Source organism: Pseudorca crassidens, chromosome 19 (assembly GCF_039906515.1).
Source record: "Pseudorca crassidens isolate mPseCra1 chromosome 19, mPseCra1.hap1, whole genome shotgun sequence".
NCBI classification, from domain to species: Eukaryota; Metazoa; Chordata; class Mammalia; order Artiodactyla; family Delphinidae; genus Pseudorca; species Pseudorca crassidens.
Genome location: NC_090314.1, coordinates 40,843,383 through 40,858,829, shown reverse-complemented (window position 1 = coordinate 40,858,829; position 15,447 = coordinate 40,843,383). Strand labels below are relative to the sequence as shown.

The following is a 15,447-nucleotide window of genomic DNA, read 5'->3' as shown; positions in this document are numbered from 1 at the left end:
GACTCCACTCTTGTGAGGTTGGGGGGGGGGTGCGGTCAGTGTTTGGCATTTCATTTCCGCCTTGGAAGTTCGCTTGGGCTGTCAGGGGATCTGGGGAGGGGATCCAGCCTGGTGGAGAGGGTAGCTCCACGAGTGGTCCCTGACATTTCACTGGCTTCCTCCCTGCGCTGAGGGCAAGATCAAACATCAAACACGGTCTGGCCAGTGCATGGGCTAGTGGAGCTGGGCAAGCATCTTCCAGATGTGTGCAGCTGTTTTCTCCCACTTTGCATCCAGAGTCTTGGGTTAGAGAAGCATGTCAGCTGCTCTGCAGGTCCCAGATCCCCAGGTTTGGGGCTAAGGGGGCCAGCCTCCCTTTCTCCCACCCATAAACACAACTCTCCATGGAAGGAGACTCTTTCATCTTCCTTCCTTCCTCTCCTTCTCTCTAAGGATTCTTTTAATGCACTACCAACTGGAAGTCCTTCTTGCTGTATAGCCTGCATCCTTCCTGCCATAAGAGAATATCTCCTGGGACTGGAGGAAGGTAAAGGAGGAGAAACTCTCTCAGGCAGACAGGAAGGAAAGAGAAAGGCTCAGGATGATTCGACAGGGGGAAATGGGCGGAGATAATGAAATATGTGAAGCTCAAGTTAATTTGCAAATGGGAGCACTCCACTTCCAGGCACTCAGCCGTCAGAGAGCATATCAGCCTCTTAGCCGCCCGAGCCCCTCTTTCCAAATGCTATAAACTTCCAATAAGGATGTGATACAATTGAATTTATTACAAACTTAATTGTTTACAGAAATTTACCCAGCTGCAGACAAGGACCGGGAGGACTGACCCAGTGGGAAGATGGGAGAGCTGGAGAAGTAGATGGGGAAAAGGACAAAGAAAGGAGGACGAAGGGGAGATAGGAAGAGAAAAAGGAGACGAGGGACACAAGAGGACCAAGGACGCAAGGGGTCTGGAGAAGGAGTGAGTCAGTCGGAGTCAGTCCAGGGATTCCTGCCTCCCCACGGGCCCGAGGAGGCACCATCCCCATGCTGGTGAGGGGGTGCGGCATGAAGGATGGGCCCAAGAAGGAGAGGCTGCAGTGACACCTCACAGGGCTCCAGGGAGTGGCCAGGTGGGACACTATGGGCGGGGCTGAGGGAAGGGCAGAATTTCCAGGATTCGTACCGAGACAGGGATGCCTGTGTGGAATGCTTCTGCAGGAAGGCTTATTGGATGGATCAGAGCAGGGGCTGGCTTTTCTGGCACAGCCCTAACTGGATCTAGAACCCTCCAGGCCCTTCGGCTCTACATCCTCTTGTCCTTATCTTTGGCCGTCCACCGCCTCCCCCCAACACACAGAAACACACAGAGAGGCACACACTTGTTCATTCACTCAACAAACAGGAGCAAGTGCAGGTGCCAGGCACGGGGGATTCACCGACGTGGTACCTATTATCAAAGTGCTCACAGTCTAACAGGCAGAGGCGGGGACGGATGTAGACGTGGTCTACAATAGGACGACAGGAGGAGCCACAGAGCCTGGTGCGCAGCAGGTGGCCAATGAATATTTGTTGAATGAATAATGTGAACCTACCGCTGGGGAGCAGAGGGGAGAAGGGGGCCCATGGTGGAAGCCGGCCAGGTAGCACAGAGGGACAGCATTTGGACAAAGCTCAGGTGACTCTGAGCTTCTGGAAGGCAGGGGCTGTGCCCTGGTCATCCTCAGAGGCCACCACTCAGCTCAGTCTGGCGCAGGGCAGGAGCACAGTGAGTGTTTAATAAAAGAAATGATGCGTTAGTCAGGAGCTTTGGGGCGGTCAGTGACAGAAAGTCATCTCAAACTGGCTTAAGTAGAAAAAGAGAGTGAGAGAGCGAGAGAGAGAGAGAGAGAGAGAGAGAGAATATGGGTCAACATAACTGACATTCCCTGGAGTAGGTGGGGTGTTAGGGTCAAAATCCAAGCAAAGCTAGGTGCAGGTTCTCATTGTCACCATTGAGCTCTGCTTCCTTCTTTCAGGCTCTGCTTCCTTCTTTCAGGCTCTCCCCAAGGGTTGGTAAGAAAGCTTATTGTATTCTAGCTTGACATCCCAGCACAAAGAAAGCACTTCTTGGGCTTCCCTGGTGGCTCAGTGGTCGAGAGTCCACCTGCCGATGCAGGGGACACGGGTTTGTGCCCCGGTCCGGGAAGATCCCACATGCTGCGGAGTGGCTGGGCCCGTGAGCCATGGCCGCTGAGCCTGTGCGTCTGGAGCCTGTGCTCCGCAACGGGAGAGGCCACAGCAGTGAGAGGTCCGCGTACCGCAAAAAAAAAAAAAAAAGTACTTCTTCCCCTGCAGTCCCAAAGAAACCCCAGGGGCTGACTCTTATTGGATGGGTTTAGTGATATACCCATCCTTGAACCATTAGGGATATTATATACACTAAGTCACCAGGCTTTGGTCACATGACCATTCCCAGAGTGGGAAGAGGGCTGAAGGTAAAGTGAAAGTAAGCTTCTCCCCACAAAAGAGTTGGCGAGAAGAGGTTTCCCATAAGATAAAAAGGGCAAATTGTGCTCAGCAATAGATGTCCATGACAAGTGAATACCTGAATGATTGGATAGATGAATGGGGCCTTGAAGGGTGAATAGGAGTTCACCCGGTAGAGAGAAGAGAGAGGGTCACCTTATATATTTGTGTACACACACAGAGTCTGATTTTACATTCTGTTTTATTTTCATCCCTGGCTGCCCATCCATGTCTGTCCCCATCTGTGTGTCTGGATCACCCTGGAAGCCCCAGAGGGCAGGGACAATGTCTGCCACACTCCATCTGGACACTGCCCAGGCCTGTCCATTCAGACACTTAATCAATGCTGTTTAGGCTCTGCAGCTGCCCTCTCCTGCAGGTAGGGTACTCTCTCCTTCCTCCAGCAAATCTGGGCTCAGCCAGGCCACAGTCCAGTCCTGGAGGAGGGGGTGCGAACAGTGAGGAGCCAGAGACCTGAGAAGGCGACAACGGGGAACCCCCCACCACAATCTCTCTTGTTCATCTGGGGATTCCTCCCTGCCCGCAACGGCATCGGAATATCCTTAAAAAGTCACTTGTGAATTGTAAACATAATAATCTGACATTAAAGGAGGGTTTTTTCAATATATAAATTTATTTATTTATGGCTGTGTTGGGTCTTTGTTGCTGCACGCGGGCTTTCCCTAGTTGCGGCGAGCGGGGGCTGCTCTTCGTTGCGGTGCGCAGGCTTCTCACTGCAGTGGCTTCTCTTGCTGCGGAGCACGGGCTCTAGGCACGTGGGCTACAGTAGTTGTGGCTTGCGGGCTCCAGCGCGCAGCCTCTGTAGTTGTGGTGCACAGGCTTAGTTGCTCCGTGGCATGTGGGATCCTCCCAGACCAAGGCTCGAACCCGTGTCCCCTGCATTGGCAAGCAGATTCTTAACCACTGCACCACCAGGGAAGTCCCAGGGAGGTTTTTCAAAAAGGAAAAAACACATACAATTGCTCCCTTCTGGTCCTTGAGCACATAGCATGTTCACTTTAGATAGAGTTGCGATTCCACTTTTTTCGACTTATTTCTCTCCTGACACTGCCCCTTGCTTCCTAATTGGAATTTTTAACGGCTGCATTAAGCTTGTGGAGGGGCGCGCCTTTGACTTCCCCAATCCTCTCCCAGTTGCTGTTTAGGCTGCTATTGGTTTATCTGCTCCTTCCTCCATTCATTCCTTATCCATGCGTTCATTCACCCACAGTTATTGAGTACTTGCTTCACAGGCCTGTGCTAGGCGAGGAGGACACCAGACGGATAACAGACACACTCACTTTCCTCCCCAAGAGGCTCAGCATCCAGACAGAGTGCGAAGACAATCACCGACCGTGTTCAGTGTGCTGGTGGTTGCGGGGAAGCAGGGTGCCTGAGGTCCACGTGGGTCACGTGGGCTGGAACAAAATGGAGGGTTTCCTGGAAGAGGCAATTCCTATGCCAAGTTGTGAATGAGTAGAAGGGAATGAGGCAGTTCTAAAAGGAGACAGGGTGGGGTGATGATGCTGGAGAAATAAACAGGGGCAATAAGCATCATTGGCTTGGGGTTTTTTCCTTGGCTGAGTTCGTTCCCCTCTCCTGCTGCCATGTCTTCATTCATTTTGTTTGCTTGACTATTCATGCAGCTCATTCATTGCTGCCTGCCTCCCTCAGTGTCCAGCCCGACAGAGACCTTCTGTGGAGATCCAGTGGAGCAGTCAGAAACCCTTTCTCTCACACTCCGGGGTGTATGCTGCAAGTGGGGGTGGGGAAAGTCAGGGACCCAAGGGGAAGGAAGAGGGGAGAAGGGAGTTATTTTTTATTTAGGAGGAAAGGCAGCATTCTGCCCCCAGAGCTCCAGAGTTGGACTGAGAGGCTCACATCATAGGCACCCCCATAAAGTTCAAGTGAATCTATACCCCATTGCTGGTCCACTGGAGGAGGGGCCTCCAAGGAGGACCGGGGTGGGAGAGGGACCTCAAAAGGCCGAGGAAGGAGAGCAAAGCTGCCGGGGAAATTACATGTTTCCGAAGCCGCCTGGGTTGCAATAATGAGAACCAGAGAAAGGGCTAATGGAGATCAGATTGCCCGGGTTCTGGCTCCCAGCAGCCCCCTCCCCAGCCTGCCGTAGGAGAGGCCCAGGGACAGGATGTAGCTGGGAAGGGCCACTCTCCCCACCTGGTCCATTCCTTAATCTCAGCTAGAGTTGACGGGATGGAAGCCACAGCAGGAGGAACACCAGGTGGACCATTTCCAACGGGAGGCAGCCGGGGTCAGGGGAGAGGGCAGAGGCCAGCTGGAGTCAGCCCCCTCGGCCCTAGGTTTCACAGGCCACTCAGTCAGTCGGTCAACAACCAGCCCCAAGTCCCAGGCCGTCTGGCCATGAAGGGCCACTGTGGGCACTCAGGGGGCAGAAGGGAACTTGGGCTGCACCTCCTCCGCCCCCGGGGGGTTCCCAGCCCACCCGAAGAGACACAGTCCAGGAAGCCCCCACTCTGGGAAGGGAGACAGAGCCCTGCCCTCGGGAGCCCCAGTCTGGTGGGCGGGGAGGCCGGTACCAAAGCCCACCTGCTGCGGGAGAGGATGGTCTGTCCACCTGGAGGCGCTCACAGCCCGGGGTGAGATGAGGAAGAAAGCCCAGCCCTGCTACTAGGACTAGTACTTCTACTACTAGAAGTTGCTAGTAATAACAACAGTCACCTTGAACTGAACGCTCATTTCGGGCCGGAGCCCTGGCTAAGAGTTTGGTAAGCATTTAACTCCATTTAATCTTCACGACCACCTCAGGAGGAGGAAAGGCGGACATGACCACTATTTTGCAGATGTGCAGAGGAGGCATTCACTTGCGCAAGGTCACAGCACTCAGGGAGCCCACGCAGCACTGGCCTCCCAGGCCTCCGTTCCAGCAGGCCCTGTGATCTGCACCCCAAGGGACCAGGGTCCCCTGAGCCCAAGCCATCTCCCTCCCCTCTCCTCCTCTGTCTCTATGTCTGCCTCTCAGTCTCGGCCTTTCTCTCCTTCCTTTCATCTCTTCTCGAACTTGATCCTTCTTTCTCCCTCTCTCTCTGCCTCGGCTTCTGTCTCCTTTTCTCCTTTTCCGTCTCTCCCTCCTCGCTTCTCGTCTTACTCCATCTCTGCCCCATATTGCCCTCCGCCAGGCCACCGTCCAGCAGGGCACTTGGTTCAGGAAGGCAATGAGCAGACCCCACGGGAGGCTGGCTTGCTCTTGGCCTGGGTCCCTTCTTCCAAGGCCGGGAGCCAGAGCCAGTGCCTGCCTGCAGGGGGCTACAGGGCACTTGGGTGGGGCACGTAGGCCACATGACTCCTCCAGGGATGCCCACGGCCTGGGAAAGGAGACACAGGGGGATGCTGGAGTGAGGCAGCTGGACACAAGGCAGGACAGCCCTGAAGCAGCTCCCCAGGTCTCCAGCAAAGGTCATGGTACAAGGTGGGGATGGAAATGACCCTCCCACCCCCTCCTCCCTGTCACCGTTTTCCCTTTTGCCCTTTTTTCTTACCTTTCTTCCCCTTCTCCCTCCTCTTTCTCCCCTTCCCTGCACTCATTCTAGGGCTTGCATTTTCTCTCTCTTTTCCTCACTCTCTCTCTCTCTGTCCCCCTTCTCCCTGCCTCCTTCTCCTCCTCTATCGATCGGTCTCCCCAGCTCTAGCCAACACGGAGGCTTTGGACGGTGCTCACAGTCTTGCTTTAAATTTATTGCCCAGTAAAGGAGGCGGCAGATGGAAGTCTCCGTGCCCCACCCCCACCCTCCATGTCTCCTCATCCCCACAAAAGCCAATCTAGACACGAATGTCGCCCATCAAATGCACCAATATGGGGTTATTTATAGGCTACCCCCTTCCAAGAAAGGCGAGTGTTTTTCCTTCTCTCTTTTCTCTTTGAGATTTCACATCTCAGGAGCAAGGGATTCAATATTTGAAAGCTGCACTATGAGGTTCCCATCCCTCAGATTCTAGGGTAGGGGGGCGCAGAAGTGTCTTGATTGGAAATGAATTAATTAGAAGTGAGGCTCTCCAAGTCTCCGAGTTGGGTTATTTATAGTGTTCGGTTAATTTTGATAATTAACACTGGGGAGGAAAAGCGAGTTCCGGGCGAGGCAGTGCCGGCCAACAGAGACACGCTTCCCGCCCCTTCGGCTACCCCTCCCCACTCTGCTCTATTTGGACTCTGTCAAAATAGACTAGTCCCTGCCACGGAATCCCTGGCTTTTCTAAAAGTAGAAGGAAGGAGGTAAGGCCAAAGGCCTAGGGGATGCTTGGGTGAATTTCTATTTCTGAGAAGTGGGGAACTCAGACTGGGGGATGGTCTGGGGTCAGCTCTCCCATTCACCCAGCATCAGGCCAGCACCCCTCCCCACTCCTGGCCACATTTCCTTCCTGGAGCAGCAGGTGCCAGGCTGCTGGTCTGGGCTGCATGCTACACGGTAGCCCACGGAACCACGGGAGGGTGGGAAGGCTGCACACCTGAGGTTTGGGCATAGACGCCCGTTCTACCAAAGCTGCGGGGGAGAGAGAGGCCTGCAGACAAGGGTGATGGGAACCAGAGACAGCCAGAGACAGTCAGACACCAGGTTTGGGAGGAGAGAGCGGGTGGATGGGGAGAGATTCTCAGAGAAGCAGGAAGTTTTGACTTGGATCCTGCAGCCTGCCCCCAGGGCAGGACGGGCATTTCAAGGAGAGAGAGCGATCCCTCACCACAAAGAAAAGGGGCCTTCAGAACGCCCCCAGCTCCGTCTCAATCCACTTGCTCCCCCATCCCTTATGCTGCCCCAAACTGACGGCTCAGCGTTTCCACACGCACCGCCTCCTTCCGTGCTCCTGCACCCTCACTCAGACGGCCCCTTTGCTCAGAATGTCCTCCCCTCCCTGCTCTGGTGACATCAAGGCCCAGTGCACACGTGACCTCCCCTGGGAGCCTTGCTGAGTTGGTGGTTCCCCCTCCTCCTGCTCTCCTAACTTTGGTGGAATTCACCCTGGGAGCTGGTGGTAAATATGGGACTCGAAAGACCTGGGGATGGACTCTTAAGGGCCCTGTGAGCCCTTCCCCGCAGGTGCCGGCAACTGCTTCCCTGCCTGGGAGCCGGGCAGCGGGCTCTAGGCTGCCCCCCCAACACCACGGTGGTTTACCAGGAAGGGATCACTTTTCTTCCCAGGATAAAGACCAACTCAACACCCTCCCACCTCCAGTGGGGGGCAGGTGGGACCACCCAGCACAGGTACAGGAAGTGGTGAGAGGCCTTTGTCCCTCCTGCAGTGTTCTCCACCCCTGAAGCACAGAGGCCATCCGGAACATGGAGAGGAATTTCAAATGCAACCATCCTCCCTTATGCTCTCGGAGGGAAGCTCTGCTCAGGGCTTGCCAAGGACTGGGGCCAGACCGGAAATGGGATCAGATCAGTGACCAAGGGCCGTGGGCTCCTGTTCCTGCAGCCTGTGCCAGCTCCCCCGCCCTTCCCTCCTCCCCCTGCGGATGTTCTCAGGTGTCTCAACCAAATCCCTTCCTCTGCCGTTCCTCCCCTTCTCTCCTAGCTTCTGATCCCTGACAGGAGAAGGAAGAGAGAGAGAGGGGAGATTCCTCATTCTCCTGATGGCTTCTCCCTGCTCTCCATCTTCATAATAAGACATGCTATGTCCCTGACTCACCCCCCTGCCCATCGCCTTCCCACCACTGCCTGCCCAGCCGTTTCGTTGTTTCACTGGCATCCGAAGTCCTCTTCCGGGAAGCCGCTGAGGCTGCCCAGCTGCCCTCTCACGTGCAGCCCTAGTTCTTTTCGTCTCCATCTCCAGCCATAGGTACACTGGGCGACTCCTGGGTTTGCTTCTAGGTTGTTCTGGGAGGTACTTATCCATCTGTCATTTTCCATCTTAAATTCTTTGTGCAGACCCCAGCCCTTCTTGAGGATAGCAACCTGTTCCCGCCCCAGACTGGGGGCTCCCCAGTAGTTAGGGTTTGTGGAAATGGAACTCCCTCTGCCCCTCACCCCACCCCCGCCCCAGGGTGCAGACCTGCTGGCCCACCCACCTGCCTCTGTTTTTGCTCTGTCTCCAGTGCCCAAGGCCTCTGGGCTCCTGGTGCCCTCTGTGGCCAGGGCCTCTGGGCACGTGGCCGTTCCAGGCCAGGCCCCTGACCCCAGGCCACCGCAGGCCAACCCTCAAACATCTCTGAGAGTTTTCCCCCACTTTTCGGCCCAGGGGTCTTCGGGGAGCTGCTCTCTCGTTTTCAGCTGCCTCTGAATGGAGAGCCCATTTTTAATTAAAGTGGAAAAAGAGCTGAAAATCTGTTCGCATTTAATCATCTTGACGACCTTTTTGCTTAAGAGTTTCCAGCTGAGGGGGGTATGCTGCGAGGGGGATTTTGAATGGGGGGTGTAGGCCTTTCCTGAGAGTGGGCCTGGGCTGGGAAGGAGGAGGGAGAGCCTCTTACAGGGATGAATAATGGAATAGGAGTGGGCGTGGCCGGGACTCTGAGTGCCAACTCAGCGCTTTCCTCTGCCGGCTCTTCCAGGAGGTGCCCCGCCCGCCCCTGCCTCCCCTCCCCAGGGCTCCCTGTGGGCTGGGCCGCACAAGAACCCGGCCTCAGACTCCACAGGGTGCGGGAGCAGGGGCAGCCTGGGAGGGACAGCTTTCTTCATGTCACAGGTGGGAACAGGCCTGGAGAGGCACAGTGAGTGGTCGCAGGTTCCACGAGGGGGCTGGGGCGACGCTGAGGTGAGAGCGCTATCTCCCACCTACCGGCCCAGGGCCTTCTCCACTACACCGTGCTGCAGCTGCTTCAACTGCGCCCATTAATTCCCTCCTTTGCCGCGGACCCACTTGGAGCCTTTCCTGGGCGTCTCTGGGTCTCGCTTTCCCCGATGGCAGATGGCCTCTGGGGGGGTTGCTTCCACTTCTAACTGAGTCCCAGCCTAGAGCAAGTAACTGGAAACTGGCTTGTGCTCCTGCCTCAGGTGCGAAACACTCCTGTTTGATTGGGGAACCCCTTAGACTAGGAGGTCCTCACGGCCCTGGGCCATCTTCCCTCTCCCCGGCCCCTGAGATGATAGGAGAGGATGGCGGCCCCTCTCCACATCCTAGACATGCTCCTGGGGGACAGGAGGCTGCAGCCTAGAGACCGTGTCCTCTCCTCAGAGTGGAGGGACTTCCAGGGCGAGGGCTCTATCTCCCCGTCAGACTGGGGTCTCCTCAGTCAGCAGGTGGAGTGGGTGGGACTGAGAGAGTCAGTGCGAGAAGAGCTAGCGGCCCAGGCCTTCTGCTCTTAACTGTTCAGCTCTGTCTCAGGGGTCCCCCAGCCCAGCGGACCGGGCTGTGGGTTGGGTGGGGTTGGGAAGGGATCCTCCTCTGCAGCTCCTCTCCCTTCCCTCTCGGGGGTCTTCTCTTGACTGCGAGACTTAACAGACTGTGCATCTATGCCCTTTACCCTCCTCTGCTGGAAACCAACCCAGACAATCGCACTTGACCCCACTTCCCAGACGCGCCAGAGTGCAGATAAGCTGGGGCCTGGGATGTCTCCTCCCCCAGCAATTCCCGTGGGAATTGTGCCGGAGCCCAAGTCCTGTCACAGCTCTGGCTCTTATCAGCAGCAGGAAGGCCCCCCGAGCCTGGCTCTCCAGTGCTGAAATGTCATCTCACCCCTCATCCGGTCTCCAGCCTGCAGGCCAGATGCCACCATCAGCAGCGGCAGCAAATAGAACGAGCATAATTGACATCTGCCCAGCTCCCGTGACACACACACACTCAAGACCTCTGATTCCTCACAGTAACTCTGAGACTGGAATCTTATGCCGATTTTACAGATGAAGGAAACTGAGGCTCAGAGCAGGGGAAGGAACTGGTCCAAGGCCACACAGCGAATAAATGGTAGGCCTGGGCCTTCTGATGCCTCATCCTCTCACCTTCATGCTCTGCCAGCAGGGTGTAGCCCTCCGCAGGTTTTCTTTAAAATGTCTTAACTGTCCTTGGATGCAGGATAAAAAGTGAGAGGGGGCTTCCCTGGTGGCGCAGTGGTTGAGAGTCCGCCTGCCGATGCAGGGGACACGGGTTCGTGCCCCGGTCCGGGAAGATCCCACATGCCACGGAGCGGCTGGGCCCGTGAACCATGGCCACTGAGCCTGCGCGTCCGGAGCCTGTGCTCCGCGACAGGAGAGGCCACGACAGTGAGAGGCCTGCGTACCGCAAAAAAAAAAAAAAAAAAAAAAGTGAGAGGGATGATTGAATCCTTCAGAACTACAGGGCAACTCTGCAATCCTTCAGGGCTGTGAAGGATCAAAGTGGAGGGTCCAGAGGAATTTCCTAAAGGCTGGGTACTTGAGGGGAAATGTGCCACGGAGGTGAAGGAAGAGGCTGCAGAGAGGGGAGGCCCCCAAGTCAGCAGGGAAGATGGCTGCCCTGAGGCACGGGGTACCCAAACTCTCCCCCAGGCCCTTACCACAAAGCCTGGGACTCTCTCCATTCAGGCACTTGGGTATAGCATTGCCTTCTCTGGGCACCTGTCCTCCAAGACACAAAGTCTGGGGAAATTAAGTCCCTACTGCCTGGACTTTCCTGGTGGCGCAGTGGTTAAGAATCCGCCTGCCAATGCAGGGGACAGGCGTTCGATCCCTGGTCTGGGAAGATCCCACATGTCGCAGAGCAACTAATCCCGTGTGCCACAACTACTGAGCCTGTGCTCTAGAGCCCGCGAGCCACAACTACTGAAGCCCGTGCGCCTAGAGCTCGTGCTCCACAACAAGAGAAGCCACCGCAATGAGAAGCCTGCGCACAGCAACTAAGAGTAGCCCCTGTACACCACAACTAGAGAAAGCCCGTGCGCAGCAACGAAGACCCAACACAGCTAAAAAAAAAAAAAAAAGTCCCTACTGCCTATGTTTGATGAATCTTTTGACAAGAGGTATGGGTACAGACCAGGACATGTGGGAGGGAGGGTGGCCTTTGAAGGAAAGACTGCAGATGGGAAAATGGAAGACTTTGACCAACTCTACAGTTATCTTGAAGGAAGAGAGAAGGCAACTCTCATGGGGGCATAACCCACAGAAGGGCTCAGAGGTGAGAGAAGCTGAGTAATGTGCATCAGATGGGACCCCTTGAAGGACAGGGTGGAGGCAGGAAGGGAGTACCAGCCTCTGAGGCTGGAGCAGACAGTGGGGGAGGGCACCGTGGAACTGGCCCACTTTGATGCTCCAGTTAATCTAACTGGTCTCCAAAATTGATTAATTCCTCTCACTCCTCTCACTACTGATGCAGTTCTAGAATCCAACTGGGCTGACCCCAAACCAGTCCCCAGCCCCGACCCTGCTCCCTTACTGGCCAGGTCTCCCTTGCAGCCCAGAAGGAGTCAGCTTAGAGGTAATCACCGCATCACGCTTCAAAGCCACTGAGCTAGCTCTTAATGGGGGCAGGCGGATTTCACTTACCTTGCCTGGCCGCCTGCCTGGGGCAGATGGGATGCAGCTGGGGGAGGCCTGGCACCTCCTTTTCCCCCTCGCCCTCAGGAATTGTTCTCTTCTTGTCCATCTCCCTTCACTGCTTCTCTGGTTGGACACTGGAACTGAGGGACAGGGGAGGTGATTTTCCCAAAGCAGGAAAAGTGCGTGCTCGCTAGAAGAGCTTGGAAATCACGTCTTCAATCAAAAGACGGAGATCATCCCCTGGCTTGCCTCAGCCCATCCTACCCCGGCCAAAACCCAGATTCTGTGAATGTGTGTCAGGAGTGGGTATCTGAGCAGTTGTACGGAAGGGCCGAGTGCAGCCCCTCTGAGATGAAGGTTCTATCTCCCGAACTCACTGGAGTGAAGGCTGGAGGGGCTGCGTTGGAGGGGAGGAGTGGCTGGGACATGGGAGATTAACATTGAGACGTGTGGCTTTGGAGGGCCACTTATGGCACCACTGCCTCCTTCTGGGGGTCCTTGAGCCAGTGGCTTAACCTCTTCAAGCTTTAGTCTCTTCATCTGTTTATGGTGAACCCAGCACCTCCTTCATGAGATTGCAGTGGGGATTAAGGGAGATAATTGTGTGGATCTCTTGGCTCACAGGACATCTCAATAAATGTGAGTTCTCATTGTCTGCACCCACATTTCTGCTTGGAAGTAAGTTGGGGCTGCAGGCTGGCTCCCCAGGGGCTGCTGGCCAGAGGCACAGGGAGCTGTGAGCAATGTCCTGCAGGTGCCCGAGGTGAGGGGTCCCAGTGGAAAGGAAGGACTGGGAGTGTGTGTTAAGAGCTTGCCGTCCTGGAGGGGCAGGGAGATGGAGGGATGGTGAGATGAAGAGGGGAGGGGCAAACCCCTCCCACTTCAATTCCTGAAGATGCAGTCTGACCCACCACTACCACTCCCAGCTTCATGTAGATCTGCACTGAGATTCTCCACCTTTTCATCTTAGGGTCCCTCTTAGGTCCAGGAGGACTTGGTGTGTGTGTGGTGGGGGGAGGGGCCCTTTATACAGGCAGTTCTGTTACAGGAGATGGTTCTGGGGAACCCTCCAATGAAAACTGCTGCCCCCTTGGTGCTGCTTGGCTGGTCCTACTTGCTGGCCAGCTCCTCAAAGCCCTCTCCCCATGCCCCCTCCCACAGTGTGGCTGCAAGTGCTGAGGACTAAGGGAAAGGGAGCTGGGTCAGAGAGAAATTTCTGAAGGATACTCATGTCTGTGGCCAGGAATCATGACAATTAGGGAGTTAGGGTCAGGCAGGCAGTGGCGTCACAGAGCCTCCAGTAATGTTCCAAGGAAGAGGGATGGACCCGAGTATTCAGCGCTCATTAGGAACAGGAATCCCTGCTGCTTATGGTGCAGATGTCAAAAGGTAAGTGGTGGCGGCCATGGCCCTGGCACCTGTGGTGGTGATGGTGATGGTGGTGATGATGGTGTGGTAATCGTGATAGTGATGGGGATGATTGGGGGAGCAATAGTGATGGCAGTGGTAGCTGTGGTGCTTCTTGTAGTGATGCTGGTGTTGTGGTGATGGTGGTCATGGTGGTGCTGGTTCTGGTATAGGTGGCTGTGATGGTGACGATGGTGGAGATTGTGATGGTGGTGGTCCCAGCAAAGGAGCACTCTGATCACAGCCATGCCATCTATCTAATGGCACATTATAAAATAATCCTTCATATCAAATCACTAACATGCTAGAACATCAGCTCCATAAAGGCAGCTGCTGTTGTTCACTGCTGTATCCCCAGTGCCTAGAACAGGGTGTGGCCTATAGTAGGTGCTCAATAAATACATGTTGAATGAAGGGGATTGAGTCTCTTCTTTGATGAACTTTATTTGCCGTTCAAGATAGAAGTTTTTTTTTAATTCCCATTTTATAAATGAGGAAACTGAGGCTGAGAAAGATGACGTAAACTCAGACCATGCAGGAGTAATTGATGTGGGGGTGGAGTGGGGTGGGAGGTGTAGGAATTTGTGGCCAGGCCTGTCTGACTCTCAGTTCAGTGCTCTTTTCTCTGTACAATTCACAGCTGCCTCCCCACCAGCACTCAGCATTACATCGTGGTCTTGTGCTGGGGCTTAATCATAGAAATACTGTAATAATAATAGTAACAATTGCTGTTTGTAATTGTTGGAGTAAGGCTTAAATGATCAAGACCACGGAAATTCTTAATAACCCAGGCCCAGCCATGGTGGCGTGGGTCATATTAAATTGTGTTGAGCTGCATAACCTTAGCAATAATAGTAACCGGGATCATAAATTAATAACAAAGAGTATTTAAATTAATGCCATACTGTCGATACCCTTGGTAGTAAGCAGCTCAACACTGCTTTTAGTACTAATGTTGCCCCTTCCTGCCTTCCATGAATTCAGCTGCGAGGAAAGGCAGGGCTCTAAAAGCTGCAGGAGGAGACAGCTTAGAGGCAATCCCTGTCTGGGAGGAGGGAATCCTCAGGGATTTCTGAAGAGGGGCTAGCTGCCTGGCCTCTTATGCCCAGTCAAGGAGGTGGCTAATTCACGCTCATGGTCAAGGCCACAGTGATGTCTACCTGTCCTTTCTGGGATATCCACTGGACTTTGTTGGTTACACAGGAAAGAAATTCACAGGGCAGACAGAGTTTTTCCCCCATGAATGGATGAATTAGCTCAGCTGATCTGGGAAATCACCTACCAGCAGTAAGCTCTTCACAAGTGTCTATCTCCCTCTTCTTCCCGTAAGGTGGGAGGGTATCTACAGTTACACCCTCAGTTTATCTTCAGTTCGAAACTGAGGTCCACACCTGGCCAAGATCAGGGTGAGGGGATGGGCTTTGTAGACTTGCCCCCCACCCCCCACCCCAAAGCTCTGTGCTCCAAGGCTTTCCTGTCTGGGAACCAGGAAAGGGTGGGGACAGGCAGGCAGCGAGCATCAAGGTGGAGGTGGAAAAGCTTCCCACCGAAAGACTGGTGGCGCGCTCTCTGGGCTGCCAGGGCCTGTGATTTGGACCTGCCAAGGTTTCTAGGGCATTGGTGAGTGTGGTCCTGGGGGTGCCTGCATAGTACATGGACAGGTACATGAATGTGAGTCCATCCAACCAATTTTACATTTATTCCCTTCTACAGACCTTTATTGAACACCTACTGTGTACCACGCATTCAGATAAGAAACCATCGTCCCTGCCTGCAGGGAGCTCATCAGCTAATGGAAACACAATCTAGTGAAGGCCAATTGTTGAGGATACATCTGTGTGTGCATATGAGTGTGAGTGTGTGTGTTCATGACTGTGTGTGTGCACTGTGTGAGAGACTGTACATGTGAGGGCTTGCGAGGAGGTGACTGCACACATACACATGTATGTGTGAATGTGTAGGTGAGTACACAGGTCTGAATGTCATGAGCACATGGGCGATGAGTGTGCATATATGGAGGTGCGCAGGCAGGTGTAGAATGCACGGGTCTGCAGGACTGCGTGAGGATGGTGTGGGCATAGGTGAATGCACAAGCACATATATATGTGAGCTTGGGAGTGTGTGTATTCCTTTT

The 15,447-nt window shown here is 54.6% G+C and overlaps 1 protein-coding gene across 1 annotated transcript in view; it reads right to left on the bottom strand.

Annotated features, from left to right (window-relative positions):
* Nucleotides 1–15,447, bottom strand: part of PHB1 (prohibitin 1) — an 89,533-nt gene that overhangs the window by 68,528 nt on the left and 5,558 nt on the right. The gene's annotated exons all lie outside the window — the stretch shown is intronic.